Source organism: Rhinatrema bivittatum, chromosome 2 (genome assembly GCF_901001135.1).
Source record: "Rhinatrema bivittatum chromosome 2, aRhiBiv1.1, whole genome shotgun sequence".
NCBI classification, from domain to species: domain Eukaryota; kingdom Metazoa; phylum Chordata; class Amphibia; order Gymnophiona; family Rhinatrematidae; genus Rhinatrema; species Rhinatrema bivittatum.
The window spans coordinates 282,222,568-282,241,032 of record NC_042616.1 but is presented as its reverse complement, the minus strand read 5'-3'; positions in this window follow the sequence as shown (position 1 = coordinate 282,241,032).

Here is an 18,465-nt window from a genome sequence, read left to right as displayed (position 1 = left end):
GGTTCCTGACTCCGGTTGCCCTCGACACTGCTGTTCGCTGCCTGCCTCAACCTCGGACCTGCTACTGACCTCTCTGCCTCACTTCTGCCTGCTTGCTGCTGACTCCTGGTTCCAGTCCCCAGCTCCAGCCTAGTAGTTCCAGTAGCCTCGATCCCTATGGGCCCCTCCTGGGGGGATCCTAGGCTCTGGGTGAAGAGAACACCTCCCAGGCCAGCAAGCCCCAGGAACCCCGGCCCCTACAGGCTCCTCCTGGGGAGGCCCCAGGGTCCCCGGGTGAAGACCCCGCCTCCTGGCCTGGTAAGTCCCAGTGGTCCCGATCCCTTTGGGCTCCCCCTGGGGGGATCCTGGGCTCTGGGTGAAGCCATCGCCTGACCACCCGCTAGTCCGCCTCCCGGCCTTCCAAGAGGATCTCCCTCTCCCGGCCGGTCCAAGGGTCCACCACTCCTCCTGAACGTAACAATAAGAACCTGGCAAGTACCCAAAAACTAAGTCTATTCCATGTTACCGTTGCTAGTAATAGCAGTGGCTAATTTCTAAGTCAACTTAATTAATAGCAAGTAATGAACTTCTCCTTCAAGAACTTATCCAATCCTTTTTTAAACACAGCTATGATAACTGCACTAACCCCATCCTCTGGCAACAAATTCCAGAGTTTAATTGTGCGTTGAGTGAAAAAGAACTTTATCCAATTAGTTTTAAATGTGCCACATGCTAACTTCATGGAGTGCCCCCTAGTCTTTATATTATCCGAAAGCATAAATAACTGATTCACATCTACCCGTTCTAGACCTCTCATGATTTTAAACACTATCATATCCCCTCTCAGCCGTCTCTTCTCCAAGCTGAAAAGTCCTAACCTCTTTAGTCTTTCCTCATAGGGGAGCTGTTCCATTCCCCTTATCATTTTAGTAGCCCTTCTCTGTACCTTCTCCATCGCAATTATATCTTTTTTGAGATGTGACAACCAGAATTGTACACAGTATTCAAGGTGTGGTTTCACCATGAAGCGATAAAGAGGCATTATGACATTTTCCGTTTTATTTACCATTCCCTTTCTAATAATTCCCAACATTCTGTTTGCTTTTTTGACTGCTGCAGCACACTGAACCAACAATTTCAATGTGTTATCCACTATAATGCCTAGATCTCTTTCTTGGGGAGTAGCACCTAATATGGAACCTAACATTGTGTAACTATGGCATGAGTTATTTTTCCCTATATGCTTCACCTTGCACTTATCCACATTAAATTTCATCTGCCATTTTGATGCTCAATTTTCCAGTCTCACAAGGTCTTCCTGCAATTTATCACAATCTGCTTGTGATTTAACTACTCTGAACAATTTTGTATCATCTGCAAATTTGATTACCTCACTCGTCGCATTTCTTTCCAGATCATTTATAAATATATTGAAAAGAAGGGTCCCAATACAGATCCCTGAGGCACTCCACTGCCCACTCCCTTCCACTGAGAAAATTGTCCATTTAATCCTACTCTCTGTTTCCTGTCTTTTAGCCAGTTTGTAATCCACAAAAGGACATCACCACCTATCCCATGACTTTTTACTTTTCCTAGAAGGCACAAATATTAATGTTGGAAAAATATCTTGATTTCTATCCACTAAACAGGTGCCAACAATTTACGGTAAGATAGTTTGTTATAATTACTCATTGGTGGGTTTGATACATAATGCCCATTCTTATCAGAGACAGATTTAAAATAGATAACTTATAGTATCTTATTCTTTGGTGGTGAGCGAAAATATATAAAAATAAAATACATACCCATATAGATTAGGGTAGTGTGCGTGGGTGTTCTGCAGATCGCCTCCCATTTTCCTTGTGTTCTACTCTCCTTTCTCTTTGTTGTAGACTTGTTTAAATAACCATGTTTTTAAATTTTTTCTGAAGGTTTTGATATCTCTTTGTAAGTGGATCTCGACAGGCATGGTGTTCAATAGTATAGGTCCAGATTTGTGAGGCAAGACTTGCCTTTGGTAAAGCCATGGTTCCATTAAACCATGTCTCTCTATATGTTCTGTGATTTTGATGTTTAGAACAATTTCCACTATTTTTCCTGGCACTGAAGTCAGGCTAACCAGTCTGTAGTTTCCCGGATCGCCCCTGGAGCCCTTTTTAAATATTGGGGTTACATTAGCTATCCTCCAGTCTTCAGGTACAATGGATGATTTTAATTATAGGTTACAAATTTTTACTAATAGGTCAAAAATTTCATTTTTTTAGTTCCTTCAGAATTCTGGGGTGTATACCATCTGGTCCAGGTGATTTACTACTCTTCAGTTTGTCAATCAGGTCTACCACATCTTCTAGGTTCACCGTGATTTGGTTCAGTCCATCTGAATCATTACCCATGAAAACCTTCTCCAGTATGGGTACCTCCCCAACATCCTCTTTAGTAAACATCGAATCAAAGAAATCATTTAATCTTTCCGTGATGGCCTTATCTTCTCTAAGTGTTTGAAAATTTGACTATCTGTCTAACTTTAACATTTCCAGGCATATTCAGTGGCACTCCCATGCTTCTGCATTATCCTATGGCAATGAATTCTACAAGTTAACTATACATACTTGAAAGAAGTACCTACTTATGTTTGTTTCAAATGTACTGCCTGATAATTGTATCAATTGCTTCATGATTCTTGTAAGATATAGGGCTCAATGCATACCTGTTTTGTGATTCATTCATACTCAAAAAAATCTTCAAAAAAGTTAAATAAAAACCTCCATCCAACCAATTCTTTCTTGAAAAAATTCTTTACTTGTCAAAAGTTGATAATGTCATAGAAACATAGAAACATAGAAGTGACGGCAGAAGAAGACCAAACGGCCCATCCAGTCCGCCCAGCAAGCTTTCACACCTATTTGCTTTCATACTTATCTGTTACTCTGACCGCTGATGTCAGGGCCCTTATTGGTAACTTTTTGGTTCCAATTCCTTTTCACCCCCACCATCGATGCAGACAGCAGTGCTGGAGCTGCATCTAAGTGAAGTATCTAGCTAATTGATTTGTGGTAGTAACCACCGTAATAAACAAGCTACTCCCATGCTTGTTTATCCAGCCTGTGCAATTCAGTCCTTGTTGGTTGTCTGAATATAAATCATCTTTACTTCATTCCCCCTGCCATTGAAGCAGTGAGCTACACTGGATATGCATTCCAAGTGAAGTATCAGGCTTAATTGATTCGGGGTAGTAACCGCCATAACAAGCAAGCTACACCCATGCTTATTTGTTTACCCAGACTATGTAATTCATTCCTTGTTGGTTGTTGTCTGAATATAAATCATCTTTTCTTCATTATCCCTGCCATTGAAGCAGAGAGCTAGTGCATATTTCATGATTATTTATTTTTAATTTTCTTTAAAATTTTTATTTTTAGCTTCACTTCATTGTGAAGCAAACCAAACTTTGAAACAAGTTTTTCCCCTCCTCAGTTAATCACTGCTTCACTTTATAAGAGGCAAAACTGCCAAAGCTTGGCTTTCTTTAAAAACACAACAGGCTTTGTGATGCTTCTTCTCATGTCCTCCATCACTGCTTCTCATTTACAAATATCAAAATAAACATTGGTCACAACTTCTCTTCATAAAGAGTAAAGCTGCTAGCACTTAGCTTTTGAAAGGGATGACAGGCTGTAGGACGAGACTTCTCACATCCTTCATAAGCAGCAAAACGACCTGCTACTCTTGTTTTAACATTTGCAATAACATTAGTTATTCTAAATTGAAACAGCATTAGATTTATACAAAACATATCAGCATTGCTTTGGAGCTGACTGCGATCAATGGAGATTTTATGCAAAAAAACACCCATGCATACGCAGGGAACTTATGCAAAATTCTGAAAATGCGCAATGAATGTTGTTGTGCATTATTTTAAAAGACTTTGATGAATCTAATTCAACATTGTTCTTAAAAAGACAATTTGATAACAAAAAAGTGAGGTGTACTATTATACCTGTTGAAAAATTCAGTAATTTAGTCTTCTTAATTGAAAAAAATGCAGCTCGCTCAATGACCAAATCAAAATATACACGGTGGATGCCACCAAACTTTGTTGTAAAAAGTCTTTAGTGAATTGTCAAACTAGTTAAACACTATTTTTAAAGAGACAACTTGATGGCAATGCAATAAAAACAAACTATTCTGCTTAATAAAAAGTTTTATAGTTTGGAAAGTCTTCTTAATTAAAGGAATGCAGTCTCCCTATGGCCACATTTAAACCTGATGGAAAATCCATCTTTGTGCTAACTGAATCAGATATTTATCATGACCTCCTCCTCTGATATGATTCTGTACATGATCAAATGCAAAACATCGCAATGAAGAAAAAACAAGTTGTTTGTTTAAACAGTGGGAAATTTATGGAGCTTCCTTCTTTTTAGTGTGAAGACAGCTCATTTGTTTCATAATCTGTCATTTAAGGTTTCTTTTAGTTTTACTGACATAAAAGAAATGGACAAGGACAAAAAATTACTTAAATCCCGAAAGCATAAGTGCAGTCAGTTAATGCTGTAAGGTGGTTGTCTTATAATTGACCGGATTGCTAAACTCATGCATCTCATGGGTAATGCAACAAATTGAACAGCTGTTACACTTGTAATGACCCAGGGTGCATTGCCCGCAGTGTTCTTGTGGGTCTAGTGATTGCACGGAAGGCAGCATCACTGGTGACACAATCTCCTTGATATTCTTAGAGGGGATATAGGCAAGCATGTACATTTTAAAAGGAGCATGCGTGCACCCATAAAATGCGCATACTGGGCCTGCGAGCAAAAATATGGTCAATTTTATATTGTGTGTGCAAGTACACACATAGGGGTAGATTTTCAAAGGGTTATGCGCGTAACCCCGAAAACCTGCCCCTGCGCGTGCCGAGCCTATTTTGCGTAGGCTCGGTGGTGCGCACAAGCCCGGGACGTGCGTATGTCCCGGGGCTTTGAAAAAGGAGCTGGAAGGGGGCGGGGTCATGGGCGTGGCACCGATCCGGAAGGGTTCCGGGGGCGGGACTGATGCCTCCGGCAGTTGGCGTGCCGGCAGCTGAAATAAGGTGGGGAGGGATTTTGGTAGGGCTGGGGGTGGGTTAGATAGTAGGGATGTGCAGAGCAAAAGTTTAAGTTCATGTGTCCATATGTCCAAAGGGGGTCCCATTTGCGGTCAATATGGACATAAACAGAATTCAATGAGTTGAGTATATGTACATATGTCCAAATAAAAATTTAAACCCCTCACCCTCCTTAATCCCCCCCCCCCCCCAAGACTTACCACAACTCCCTGGTGGTCCAGCGGGGTCAGGACGCCATTTCTGACCAACTTTGCAAGGAGCACATGACGTCGGCGTCACGTCGGAGTGACGCGACGTCACGTGATTCCCCGCGGGGTCGCTTCCGGGATCCTCGTTCGGCCCAAAAGGAACTTTTGGCCAGCTTGGGGGGGTCAAAAGCTGGTCAAAAGTGCCTTTTGGGCCCAACGAGGGGTCCGGGAGCGGAACCGCGATGGACCACGTGACGTCCGCGTCACGTCGGAGTGACGCGGACGTCACGTGATTCCCCACCCGTCTGCTCCCGGGACCCTCACGGAACTTTTGGCCAGCTTGGGGAGTTTTGGTAAGTCTTTGGGGGGGGGATTAAGGAGGGTGAGGGGTTTAAATTTTTATTTAGATCAACAATCGCGATTTCCAACGTATTCAACATAGCTATGTTGAATAAGTTGGAAATCCGATCGTTTACGCCTCATCATTTTTTTAAGTTAAAAAAAAAAAAAAGTTGCGTTTTCCATTTAAGTTCAAAACGAATGCACACCCCTATTAGATAGGGGAAGGGAGGAAAAGGTGGGGGGGAGTAGAAGAAAAGTTCCCTCTGAGGCCGCTCCGATTCCGATTTCGGAGCGGCCTCGGAGGAAACGTGGAAAGCCATCGGGGCTCCCCTAGGGCTCGGCGCACACAAGGTGCACAAGTGTGCAACCCCTTGTGCGCGCCGACCCCGGATTTTATAACATGTGCGCGGCAGCGTGCGCATGTTATAAAATTGGGTATACATTTGTGCATGCCGGGTAGCGCACACAAATGTACCTTGCATGTGCCGTTTCGAAAATCTGCCCCATATCATTTAAATTATCCCTACTGCACATACTCACATAAGTGACCATATGAGGGTGAGAGACAGAGAGAGAGAGAGAGGGTTTTTGGAGGGGTGGTGTTACATTGGTCTGCCTGGGCGCAAGGGTCTGTAGACCCTTGTAAAACTGCCACCCCAAATCCATCCTGAGTTGAAAATGCCCCTCCATGAATCCAGAGAAATTGTGAATATGATAAGCATGTGGAAACTATATATTAGAAAAATGAAAAAATATATTATGGACTTTGAAAATAAAGTGGTGATGAGAGAACCATCAGAAGCCTTAACCACCCTCAAATCCAAAAACACATGCTTGAATATCAGTTTCCCCAATGTTTAAGCAAACAACATATTTTTTCGTCATTGCGATGTTTTGCAATTGATCATGTACAGAATGATATCAGAGGAGGAGATTTTGATAAACATTTGACTCAGTTAGAACAAAGATGGATTTTCCGTTTACAATCAGTTGAACTCTCAGGTTTAAATGTGGACATAGAGTGGGCTACGTTCCTTTAATTAAGAAGACTTTTCAAACTATAAAACATTTTATTAAGCACAATATTTATTTTATCACTTTGCCATCAAGTTGTCTCTTTAAAAATAGTGCCTAACTAGTTTGACAATTCACTAAAGTCTTTTTACAACAAAGTTGGCGGCATCCACCGGTTATATTTAAATCTGGTCATTGAGCGAGCTGCAAGACTCTTTAAATTATATAATTTTTCAACAAGTATGATAGTTCACCTCACTTTTTTGTCATCAAATTGTCTTTTTGAGGGCAATGATGAATTTGAGTCATCAAAGTCTTTGATATTGCACAGCAGCATCCACTGTGCATAAGTTCTCTGAGCATACATGGGCATTTTTTGCACAAAATCTCTATATGGTTTGAATATATCTAATACTGTAAGAGTTCATTTTAAAGCTGTTTAATTAAATAACTCATGCTTGAGCATTTATGAATGTCATTGTATTTTTTGGTTTAGATGATACCCTGAAGCAGCATTTTGGGAAACAATTGGCCATCGTCTGTTGTTTTGACATTTACAAAGAGAAGCAGGTTGTTTTGCTGCTTTTCTTGTATATTTAAGCATTTGATGTTTAATTTTTGTGAAGATTTTATGGGTATTGGTTATATGATTCGTCACTTACCTGTTTCCATTTGATTTAGAAACATTTATGACAAAAAGTGATTTGATGAGATGAGTAAGAAGCAGCAGAGAAACCACTTATATCTCACAGAATCCAAGTAAAGCAATGTTACCGAGCTTTTCAAGAACATAAGATTGGCAGCTTTGGATCAGACCAAAAGCTTCATCAAACCCAGTATCCTGTCTCCAACAGTGGCCAATCCAGGTGACAAGTACCTGGCAGGATCCCAAAAGGTTGATAGATTCTATGTTGCTTATCACATGGATAAGTAATGAATTTCCCCAAGTCCACCTTAATAATGGCTTATGGACTTTTCCTCCAGGAACTTGTCCAAACCTTTTTTAAACCAAGCTACACTCACAACTTTTACCAAATCCTCTGGCAATGAATTCCAAAGTTTAATTATGCATTAAGTAAAAACATATTTTCTCCTATTTGTCTTAAATGTATTACCTAAAAATGTCACTGCATGTCCCCTAGTCTTAGTATTTTATGAAAGATTAAAACACCCAATTCATGTTCACATGTTCTACTCCACTCATTATTTTATAGACCTCTATCATATTTCCCCTCAGCCACTTCTTTTCCAAGCTGAAGAGCTCTAACATCTTTGTCTTTCCTCATAGGGGAATCATTCCATCCCCTTTATCATTTTGGTTGCTCTTCCCTGTACCTTTCCAAATTCTTCTATATCTTTTTTGAGATGCAGTGACCAGAATTGCACACAATACTTAAGGTATGGTTTCACAATAGAGCAATACAGATGCTTTATGACAACCTCCATTTTATTCTCCATTCCTTTCCTAATACTTTCTAGCATTCTATGTGGGGACAAATGTCGGATGGTGCCATTTTGAAAAATGGCTGCTGCTTCGGCCCAAAGCCTAAAAGGTGCTCCGGGCTTTCTCTGTTCCATTAATAAGATTTCAAAAGTAAGGAGGGTATCCAGGGGGAGCCCCTAGTCCAACAGGGAGGATTTTCTCTTTAAGGAAGGGGTCTGTGGTGGGGGAGGGGCAGTCCATTCAACAACCAGGGCAATTATTTTTAACAAAGGGGGACTCTGGGGGCTGAGAGTCCTGATCTCCCCATCTCTGGGAGCCAAGGTTTTTGGAAAGGGTGGGGTTGTGGGTAGGGGTAGAGGTAGAGCATCTCTGCAGGTAGAAAAAAAGTGTATTTTCTTTTTTAAACAACAGGCCACCATTGAGGACAGTTAGGAGGGAAGGACAGAGGGTATAAGCAGACCCTCAGGGATTTTTCTTGACTTGGGGAGCTTCTTGGCCTTAAGAATTCCCTTTAAGCAATGTCAGCCCCACAGTCCTAGGACCACCATTGTGCATTGTATAGAAGGAGATTTCGCTGCTGCAGTATTTTTCCCTGCAGAAAAATACTGTGGGACACTATTTTTGCAAGGAGAAAAATACCGCTTGATTCACTGAGCCGTATGGTGATTCACCAAGCCACAAGATCAGTTTCTGCGACTTAGTGAATCCTGCAGGTTTTTTACCTTGGAGAAAAATACTGAGGCTTAATGAATGACCACAATGTGTTTTCTGAACTGAGTTAAATACTGGGTTCATAGCTCATGCATAGTTCACCTCAGTGCTGGTAAAGCTATAGGTAGACTACAAACATGCTGTGACAAATTATCTGGAAAGTGGAAATAGCAATCTGAGAAGAGGGAATCTTCAATCCAGAGACTGGAATTTAGGATACTGCACAGGGAATATCAGTTGAGTTCCTGACCTACTGGGTGCATGGGCCAAACCTATCACAATGGAATCATGTATAAGTGAATCCTTCTATGTTCTCAGATACATTTTTCTCAGGCCAGATAGTATACAAAAATCTATTTTTGCAATGGTTGTTGTGGATTTTGTCTCTTTTTGCCTTCTAGAGGGAAAAATAAAATTCGGTGAATCAAGGCCATTTTGGAAGTAATCTTGAAAATGGTTGAAAAGTTAATTTGTTGACCTACAAACTAATTTTCTTAGGTAAATTTCATGTGGTATTTCCCTGTTAGCATCCTGGGCTGGCAGATGCAAAACACATGCAGTAAAGATTGTTAGGAATTTCCCGAAGGAGAAATTACTACTTATCTGATAATGTTCTTTCCTCTAGTAAGGGGAAGTCAATCCCAATGAGTGGGTTATGCACCTCTGCCAGCAGATGGAGATGGAGCAAAAGCTGATGTCACGGCCATATAGTCCCACTCCGATTTCATCCCTCCATTATTCTCTGGGAAAGCCAAACTGTGGACAAAACTGATTATACTTGAACATTATCAACAGCCAACCATTCATGTTTCTCAACCAACAGGAACACTGAGCTCACCCAAAGGAAGGAACATATCTAGGGCTAGAGAAGCCACTTTACCAGTATTCTACGAAAAGCAGGAATCAATCATACTCTGCATAACTCACCTGAAGAAGGCTAACCACAAATTTAAACATTAACAGCTGAGGGCAGGTCTGGGTCTTACTAGAGGAAAGGAAATTATCAGATAAATAGTAATTTCTCCTTCCTCAGCGTTCAGGCAGGTCAATCCCAATGGGTGGGATATACCAAAGCTAATCTTGAAAAGGGCGGAAGGCTGCCAGCAGTCTAATCAATACTGTTCGCACAAATGCGCCGTCCTCCCTAGCCCTAACATCCAAGCGGTAATGCTTGGAAGAGGTGTGCAAAGATAGCCACGTCACTGTTCGGCAAGTTTCAACAGATGACAACAAATGAATATCCGCTCACGGCACCGCATGAGCACTTGTGGAATGTGGTCTAGTCAGTTTCAGTAAGGCAACCTCAGCAGCCACATAGGCTGCCATAATGACTTCCTTAACCCAGCAAGCTATCATTGCCTGCAATGCCGGAGCTCCCTGTTTATCTCCGCCATGAAGAACAAACAGGTGATCAGACTTCCGAACAGATTTAGTCATCTCCAAGTATCGCAGTAAATGATGCTTGATGCCCAAGGAATGCAAAAGACAGTGCTCAGCTTCATCTCTGTTCCTGTCCAAAGTGGGCAGGGAAATGGACTGATTCAAATGAAACTCCAAAACCAATTTTGGCAAAAAGGAGGGCACAGTCTGAAGATGAACGGCACCCAGAGTCATATGGAGAAAAGGCTCATGGCAAGAAAGAGCCTGCAGCTCAGAGACCCGACTTGCCAAACAGATTGTTACCATAAAAACTGTCTTCAAGATAAGCAGCCACAAGGAAAGAGTGCACAGCAGTCCAAATGTTGGACCCGCCAAGAGCTCAAAGATCAAACTAAGGTCCCACAGAGTCACTGAAAGCCACAACAGGGTGAAGATGCTTAACTCCCTGAAAAAAATGGGACAAGTCCAGATGGGAAGACAAAGGCTGCCCATTGACTCTCCCCCTTTTAACAAGCCAGGGCTGCAACTTGAACCTTCAAGGTGTTAAGGGCCAAACCCTTAAGCAAGCCATCCTGTAAAAATCCCAAGATCCAAGGAAAATCCACAAGGCTTCAAAGACCCTCCAAACTAACATAGGCTAGAGAAATAGAACATTTCCAAGCTTGAAGTAGAATGGAAATTATAGCAAGCAAATAACCCCACTCCAACCACTGATCCCTTTCACCCTCCAGTCTTCAGGTACAATGGATGATTTTAATGATAGGTTACAAATTTTAACTAATAGATCAGAAATTTCATTTTTTAGTTCCTTCAGTACCCTAGGATGCATTCCATCTGGTCCAGGTGATTTGCTACTCTTTAGTTTGTCAATCTGGCATACTACATCTTCCAGGTTCACAGTGATTTCGTTCAGTTTGTCTGACTCATCACCCCTGAAAACCATCTCCAGAACTGGTATCTCCCCAACATCCTCATTAGTAAACATGAAAGCAAAGAATTAATTTAGTCTTTCTGCAATGGCCTTATCTTTCCTAAGAGCTCCTTTAACCCTTCAGTCATCTAATGGTCCAACAGACTCCCTCACAGGTTTCTTGCTTCAGATATATTTTAAAAAGTTTTTATTATGAGTTTTTGCCTCTATGGCCAACTTCATTTCAAATTCTCTCTTCGCCTGTCTTATCAATGTTTTATACTTCACTTGACAATGCTTATGTTTTATCCTATTTTCTTCAGATGGATCCTTCTTCCAATTTTTGAAGGATGCATTTTTGCCTAAAATAGCCTCTTTCATCTCACCTTTTAACCACGATGGTAATCAATTTATAAGTTTATTGTCACTGCCTCAAAGGTTTGCTTTGGGATAGCCTCAATTCTTCTATCCTGAGCATCCTTCAATGCCGCACCTCTCTCTATGTTTTGGGACAGAACACACTAAGACTTCCACCTTTGGGAAATGCAACTGTTCTCTGGCCTGCGGATCCAAGGGACATATATCTGCCGAGACATGTCCTCCTTTAAACAACACCTCTGGCGCACTACATTCCAGATCAAACTCCTGGACTGCAGGAGGAGAAAGAAACAAGAAGCCTTGTACAGGGTGTCCAAAATGGGATCCTTCTTTTACATCCCTAACGAGTCAGACACAGCCACTCCGAGGGTCTTCAGTCTGAGAGACCAAGCTCAGTAACTCATCCCCAGGAAAGAAATGGAGATGAGTTCTATAAGGCTCCAAATCTAGGGGAATTTCCCCTTCCTCACTGGGAGAGCCAACACAATCATCATCGGTATCATCTTGATCCACCTGCATTTGAGCCTTGTCAGACCATGCTGCGCAATGCACTTGACCATGGAGACAGGCAGAGGAGCACTCTGAGCACCCGGATCTACCTTAGCAGGCAGTGCTGACTCAGAAGACCATCCCTGTAGAAATGTCTGCAATCCCTGGAAAAATTCTACCCAGGAAAAGAAGGATGGGTCCATTCTAGATCCCATAGGCCTGAAGCTGACATCCTGAGAGTGAGTGTCTCCTGATGACTCGGTCTGTGGATCAGCCAAGGAAGGGGACACCTCCATGCTGCTGCTCTCGGTCCCACTTCCCACAGACTGAGGAGATGGACCATCATTGACAAAATCAAAAGGAGGTAAATTTCGCTGAGCATTCAGACAGTGCTGGCACAGGCTTAAAGACAGCTCCAGCTGAATGGTTCTGATGTAGTATGCATCACAAATGGATAAGTGCTTAGGCTTCTTCATCATGGGTACCATGGTTGTAAGCATAAAGAACAGTAAAAGCTTGAGCCTAGATTATGCATGCATAAAACCCGTAGCAAAACTGGATGCACAAAAAATGTGCACGCAAGTATATGTGCCTAAGTCACACATCCAACTAAGCACCTAAACTGGGCGCCCGTTACCAACACCAAAAATTACTTTGAAGTTGGGCACACAACAGGATGTGCAGTTGTGTGACAAAGGCCTGCAGCAAAAAATGTGTAAAATCACCTCGCAGCCTCCCACCCGCCAAAAGAGAAGCCTGAGAGTGGAGCCTAGCCAAATAGCTGCTCAACCTGCCATGCCAGCACTACCTCCTCACCTCACCGAACTTCCCAGAGATGAGAGCAGGACAGATGAACACAGAAGTAACAGATCCTTTCTCCTGCTTTCTTTTATCTTCCTGCTGTTTTGGGGGTTTTTTTTGTAAAGTAAAAAACTTTTACCTGAGCACAGCCTTCCCTGGTTGAGAGCAGGAATGGGTCCCAGCTACAGGGAGAGAGGGCTAAAGCCTTCACTGCCAAGCTCTTTCAGCCTGCAACCGCTAATTAAAATTTTAGGACCACGCCAGTCAAGGCTACTGGACTGAGGGCATTCTACTGAGGGAGGGGCCGCACAGTTTCACCTCAGGAGGCAAATGCTTCTATATAGATGTCTCAACTTTCTGCTATGTCCTTTCAATACCTTCTTTTTTTCTTTTTTATTTACTCCAGACAGTCCCCCGAAGGGAAATGAATGTCCATCATCTGCTGGAGACAGAGAATACTGGCAGGCTGATGTTGGGGCAGGACTATAAGGCCGTGACATCGGCTTTTGCTCCGTCAGAGGTGCATAACCCAGCCGTTGGGAATGACCTGCCCAGATGCTGAGGAATGTACTTCCCTCATTCTCAGTCCAATCATTTTCCCTGTTGCTAAGGGAGGGCAGTTTTCAGCCTGGGGAATTTACCCCCCAGAAACTGCTTAATTATCCAGGCAAATCTGTTTTAAAAATGTACTCAACTCTGGATAATGGCAAATTTGAAAACTGTTACTATTTAGGAGCTCACTTATTCACCAGTAGGATGTATAATCACTCTATATCTTGGTGATATGTGCTGGGAATGGAGAAATCTGAACAATCTTGTTCTCTCATTTCTTTAGAATTCTGCCAAAATATGCAACCAGCATGCAATTAGGCAAATGATATGGATGTATCCCTTTAGATCGAACTGTAATCCATGATCCCCTTTAGTGATTCACCTTCTGGCTAATATATAGGATTACTTATGCATACAGTATTATGCTAAGAGTCCAGTTTTCCAAGCCATTTACCCAGGTACATTGGTATTCTGTAAATTACCCTTTTCACAATAGCTAAATGGCTAAAACGTATATGCAGAGATGTTTATCCATATAAAAAAAACCAAAAAAGGTATTATGGATTGACCCAGTGACTGAGTGCAAGTATTGCATACTGTCATGTGGAGGGAAATTGATTTGATAGGGGTGTGCAAGTAAAAATGTTTAGGTTCACAGTTTGTTATTTTGGTTTCATTGCCTTTTTTTAATTTCATTCATTCATTTCAGTGACCAAGGTCACTTGTTTCATTTGCTACGTTATTTCATTCATTTCCATTAAAGGCCATGGTGGAAGCAATGCATCCTATTTTGGGCTCTAATACTGGGCTTTCCCATCCAAGTTTTATCAAACTTTCAGGCAGAAATTAGCAGCAGAAGGAACAACACTTTGACATACCAAGAGTGGGGAAAAGTGGCATGAACAACTCAAGGCACTTTGAGAGGGGCAATGCAGAGCCAGTAGTTTCATGAAGAACCCAAGGTACTGTGAGAGCATGAAAGCATCGCAAGCAGAGGCGAGAATACTCCAAGGCACCTTGAGTGGGCACCGGGCACCAACAATAGAGGTATGAACATCCCAAGGCACTGAGAAAGAGGCAAAACAGCAATAACAACAATGGCATGAAGATCCCAAGCCACCAAAAAAGGGGCAAAGGGAATCATCAACAGTGGCATGAAGACTGCAGTTCACCAAAGAGGGGCAAAGCAGCATAGTCAGGGACCTGAAGACCCCACAGCACCAAAAGAAGAGCAAAGCAGCACCAGTAGTAGCATGAATACCTCAAGGTTCTGTGAGAATGGCAAAACAGCACCAACAGCGACATCATAAAGGCAACCCATTCTGTAATCATTCTTCCACCTCTGGGCTCCTTCCCAACCACAAACTGAAAGGGCACAACAGGAAGCCACGCCAAAACTTTATTACAAAGCTCACATCTTCTTTGCAATCTTGTCAAGCTTGTTAGCTTTCAGTCAACAGAAATATCTAACCCCCATCTATGATTTCTATCACCTAAATTTCTGATGCTTCTGAAGTCATTGGCCAATTGAAATATTTTGCAGGGTGTATCTCAGAGCTGTCAGGACCATGTCTGGGACATATGCTGCTCTCAGCACTTCCTTTTGAGAGTTGCAATATTCCTGGTTTGAATTCCTACTCTCAAAGTTATGGATGTAGTCATCATGGGAGGAGCTTAGCCCATCGTATTAGATATCTGAAACTGTGATTTGGGTTATGCCAACCAGAGGGATGCCTTGCTGGTGAGCAGTTTATTTTCAGATCTTATGTAGTCATCATGGACTGTTTAGAAAATGTCAACAGACTTTCCAGAGTTCTGCATCTGCGGTTAGTTGTTCAGATGTCTTTCTGTGATGTGCTGAGCTTTGTTTATCAAAGATCTGGCCTGCAGTCACCTTATGCTTTGGACTCACATCTCCCTTTGACAGCATGATTTAACATTCTCAAGCAGCTGAATTCAAATCTATCCTACTGCTAAAAATTATTAAGGGCCTTTTGACCCCTGGCAGAGTTATACTTTGTACTAGCAATATAACACTGCAGGCTAAGTAAAATATGCTGAAAAATATTTCAAACTTGGTTAAGGTACTGACATTTGTATTTCAGAAAGATACAGCTTCTAGGTGACAGGAAATTCTATGAGACATGAAATTGTGTGGGCGATTGGAACATTATTATTCTTGCAACAAGCATGTAGCAGATATCACAGATGTGGAAAGTACCTTCATGTTTTCTCAAAAAGCAGAACTAACAGATTAAGTAGCCTTTTCCCACCTCTGACTCTCACATGCCTTATGGTTTTAGTAGTCTCTTCCACCTGCAAGTTATATTGCCACTATCATTCTCAGGCATTATAAAAAGTAGGGATGTGAATCGTTTTTTGACGATTTAAAAAAATTGTCAGATATTTTTTAAATCGTCAAAAATCGGTACAGTGCGCGATACAATAGAAATTTTCACGATTTATTGTGAAAAATCGTTACTCCCGTTAGTGTCCACTAACAGGAGTTATTTGGGGGGAGGGCGGGAAAACCGGCACACCAAAACACGCCTAAACCCACCCCAACCCTATAAAACTAATCCCTTACCTTCCCCCACCCCCCGAATCCCCCAAAACTTTTTTACGAGTACCTGGTGGTCCAGTGGGGGCGCGGGGACCGATCTCCCGCTCTCGGGCCATCGGCGATATTTTGGCAGCCACTCAAAAATGGTGTCAATGGCCCGATTTAAAAAAAACCCACCCGACCCTTTAAAGATGACCCCTTAGCTTCTCCCACCCTCCCGATCCCCCCAAAACATTTTTTAAATTACCTGGTGCTCTAGTGGTGGTCCCGGGAGCGATCTCCCGTTCTCGGGCCGTCGGCTGCCAATCATAAAGATGGCGCCGATGGCCCTTTGCCCTTACCTTGTGACAGGGTATCCGTGCCATTGGCCGGCCCCTGTCACATGGTAGGAGCACTGTCTGGCCAGTGCCATCTTTAAAGATGGCTGCCGGCCATCCAGTGCTCCTACCATGTGACAGGGGCCGGCCAATGGCACGGATGGCCGGCCAATGGCACGGATGGCCGCCACCATCTTTAAAGATGGCGCCGGCCATCCAGTGCTCCTACCATGTGACAGGGGCCGGCCAATGGCACGGATACCCTGTCACATGGTAAGGGCAAAGGGCCATCGGCGCCATCTTTATGAGTGGCAGCTGACGGCCCGAGAACGGGAGATCGCTCCCGGGACCACCACTAGAGCACCAGGTAATTTAAAAATGTTTTGGGGGGATCGGGAGGGTGGGAGAAGTTAAGGGGTCATCTTTAAAGGGTTGGGTGTTTTTTTTTTTTAATCGGGCCATCGGCGCCATTTTTGAGTGGCAGTCAAAATGGCGCCGATGGCCCGAGAGCGGGAGATCGGTCCCTGCGCCCCCACTGGACCACCAGGTACTCGTAAAAGGTTTTGGGGGGGTTACGGGGGGTGGGGGAAGGTAAGGGGTCAATTTCAAAGGGTCGGGCCTCACTAAAAAAAAATTAACGATATGAATCGGAACCGATTCCGATTCACATCTCCAGCGATCAGATTTTTTTCTCCCTCCAGCCGAACCCGATCGTTAAGACGATTGGTCACACGATTCACATCTCTAATAAAAATGTCTGGTACCTAGTACCAGGTTAGACAGCTTCTGCTTTCTTCTTGTATGCAAGTACTTGCTCTGTCAGAAATAAAGAAAGCTTTACCGTAATTCCTGAATGTGGTCCTTCCATCCCACTCAGGCAGAGGAATTTTCTCAGGGACCCTAAACTTGCTTTACTGGGCTGGACTAGCTCCACGATATTCATTTTTCCCCCCACCCCTCACTGAGTTCCTGCTCTGGCTTCTAGTTTCTGTGTACGGTTCATAGGAAATGGCTGCTTCTGGCAAGGAAGAACAGAAAAAATGAGTTTGTTTTTTCATTCTTTATGAAAATTGGCTAAAATATCTAAGACTGATCACTACTGACCAGTCTTTATGCTGACCATTATCAGCATAAACAACCCAAGTCATGGCATGAGGGATATGGTAGCATTAAGAGTGTCATCAACACCCCCAGACATTGACTGAGGGATAAGACAGCAAGAGGAGTTGCATCAGCATCCCCAGCCACAGAGTGCAGAATGAGACAGCAAGAGAAAAAGTATCAATATCCTAAGGCACAGAGAGAAAATGAGGCACCAAGAGGAATAGCGACAAGCTGCTGAACCAAGAGAGAAAAAGGTCAGGAGGAGCAGGCCAGGCAGCAACAGTAGCCCAAAACACAGCAAGGCATTAAATAAGAAGAAAGGCAGGGTATGAGGAGCAGGCTAGATGATAGACAGCAGCAGAAGAGCAGCAACAAGGCTCCAAGATCCCAAGGAATCCAAAAATGAATGAGGGAGAATTGTTTTTATGTGACCAAAACACCCCAGTATAACCAGGAGAGAGGCAGAATAGGAGGAGCCAGCCAGGCAGCAACAGTAATTCAACAACACAGCAAGGCGCTAAAACTAGAAGAGAAGAAGAGTAGGAGGAGGAAGCAGAAAGCAGAAAGCAGGAGAAGCAGGCAGTGTGGGCCAGCAAGATGGCAACTAGCAGCAATGCAGCAAGGTGCTAAGGTCAAAGTGTGGGTATTGGTTTGGTGCAGCAGTGCACACAAGTGCTCCTGCCACTGGCATGGAAATTCAGGGAAACCGAGCAAAGGGAGATTCACATTAAGGATAACTAACTTTTCCACCAAATACGGTGCTATTCTTGAATGATGTGCACATCGATGTCCGCTACCTATTCACTAGGCATGCTGATTAGTGGGAGAAATAGAAAATGCTGGGCAACCTTGACAAGGTCTGACCAGGTCAAGGCTTTGTACACCCAATATGCCAATGGGTCTGTGTCCATAATTGTGATGAGCTTACCAAGATACCATGTGACTTCAAATTTTGCTGAAGTCTCCTTTACTGGTGGGGATACTGGTCTCTGTTGCCAACTGCTAAAGCTAAGGCCTGTGGCAAAACAGAGGAGGGGGGGGGGGACGGGTTTGCTGGATAAAGATGGGAAAGGAAATGTTAGCTTTCAGGATGCTTCTGATTCTGACCATGCTGTCTGGGGAACCTGATCATTCTTCCACTGCATCTCCACTGCCCCTCTGACTCCAGAACTCCCATCCTTGCACCCTC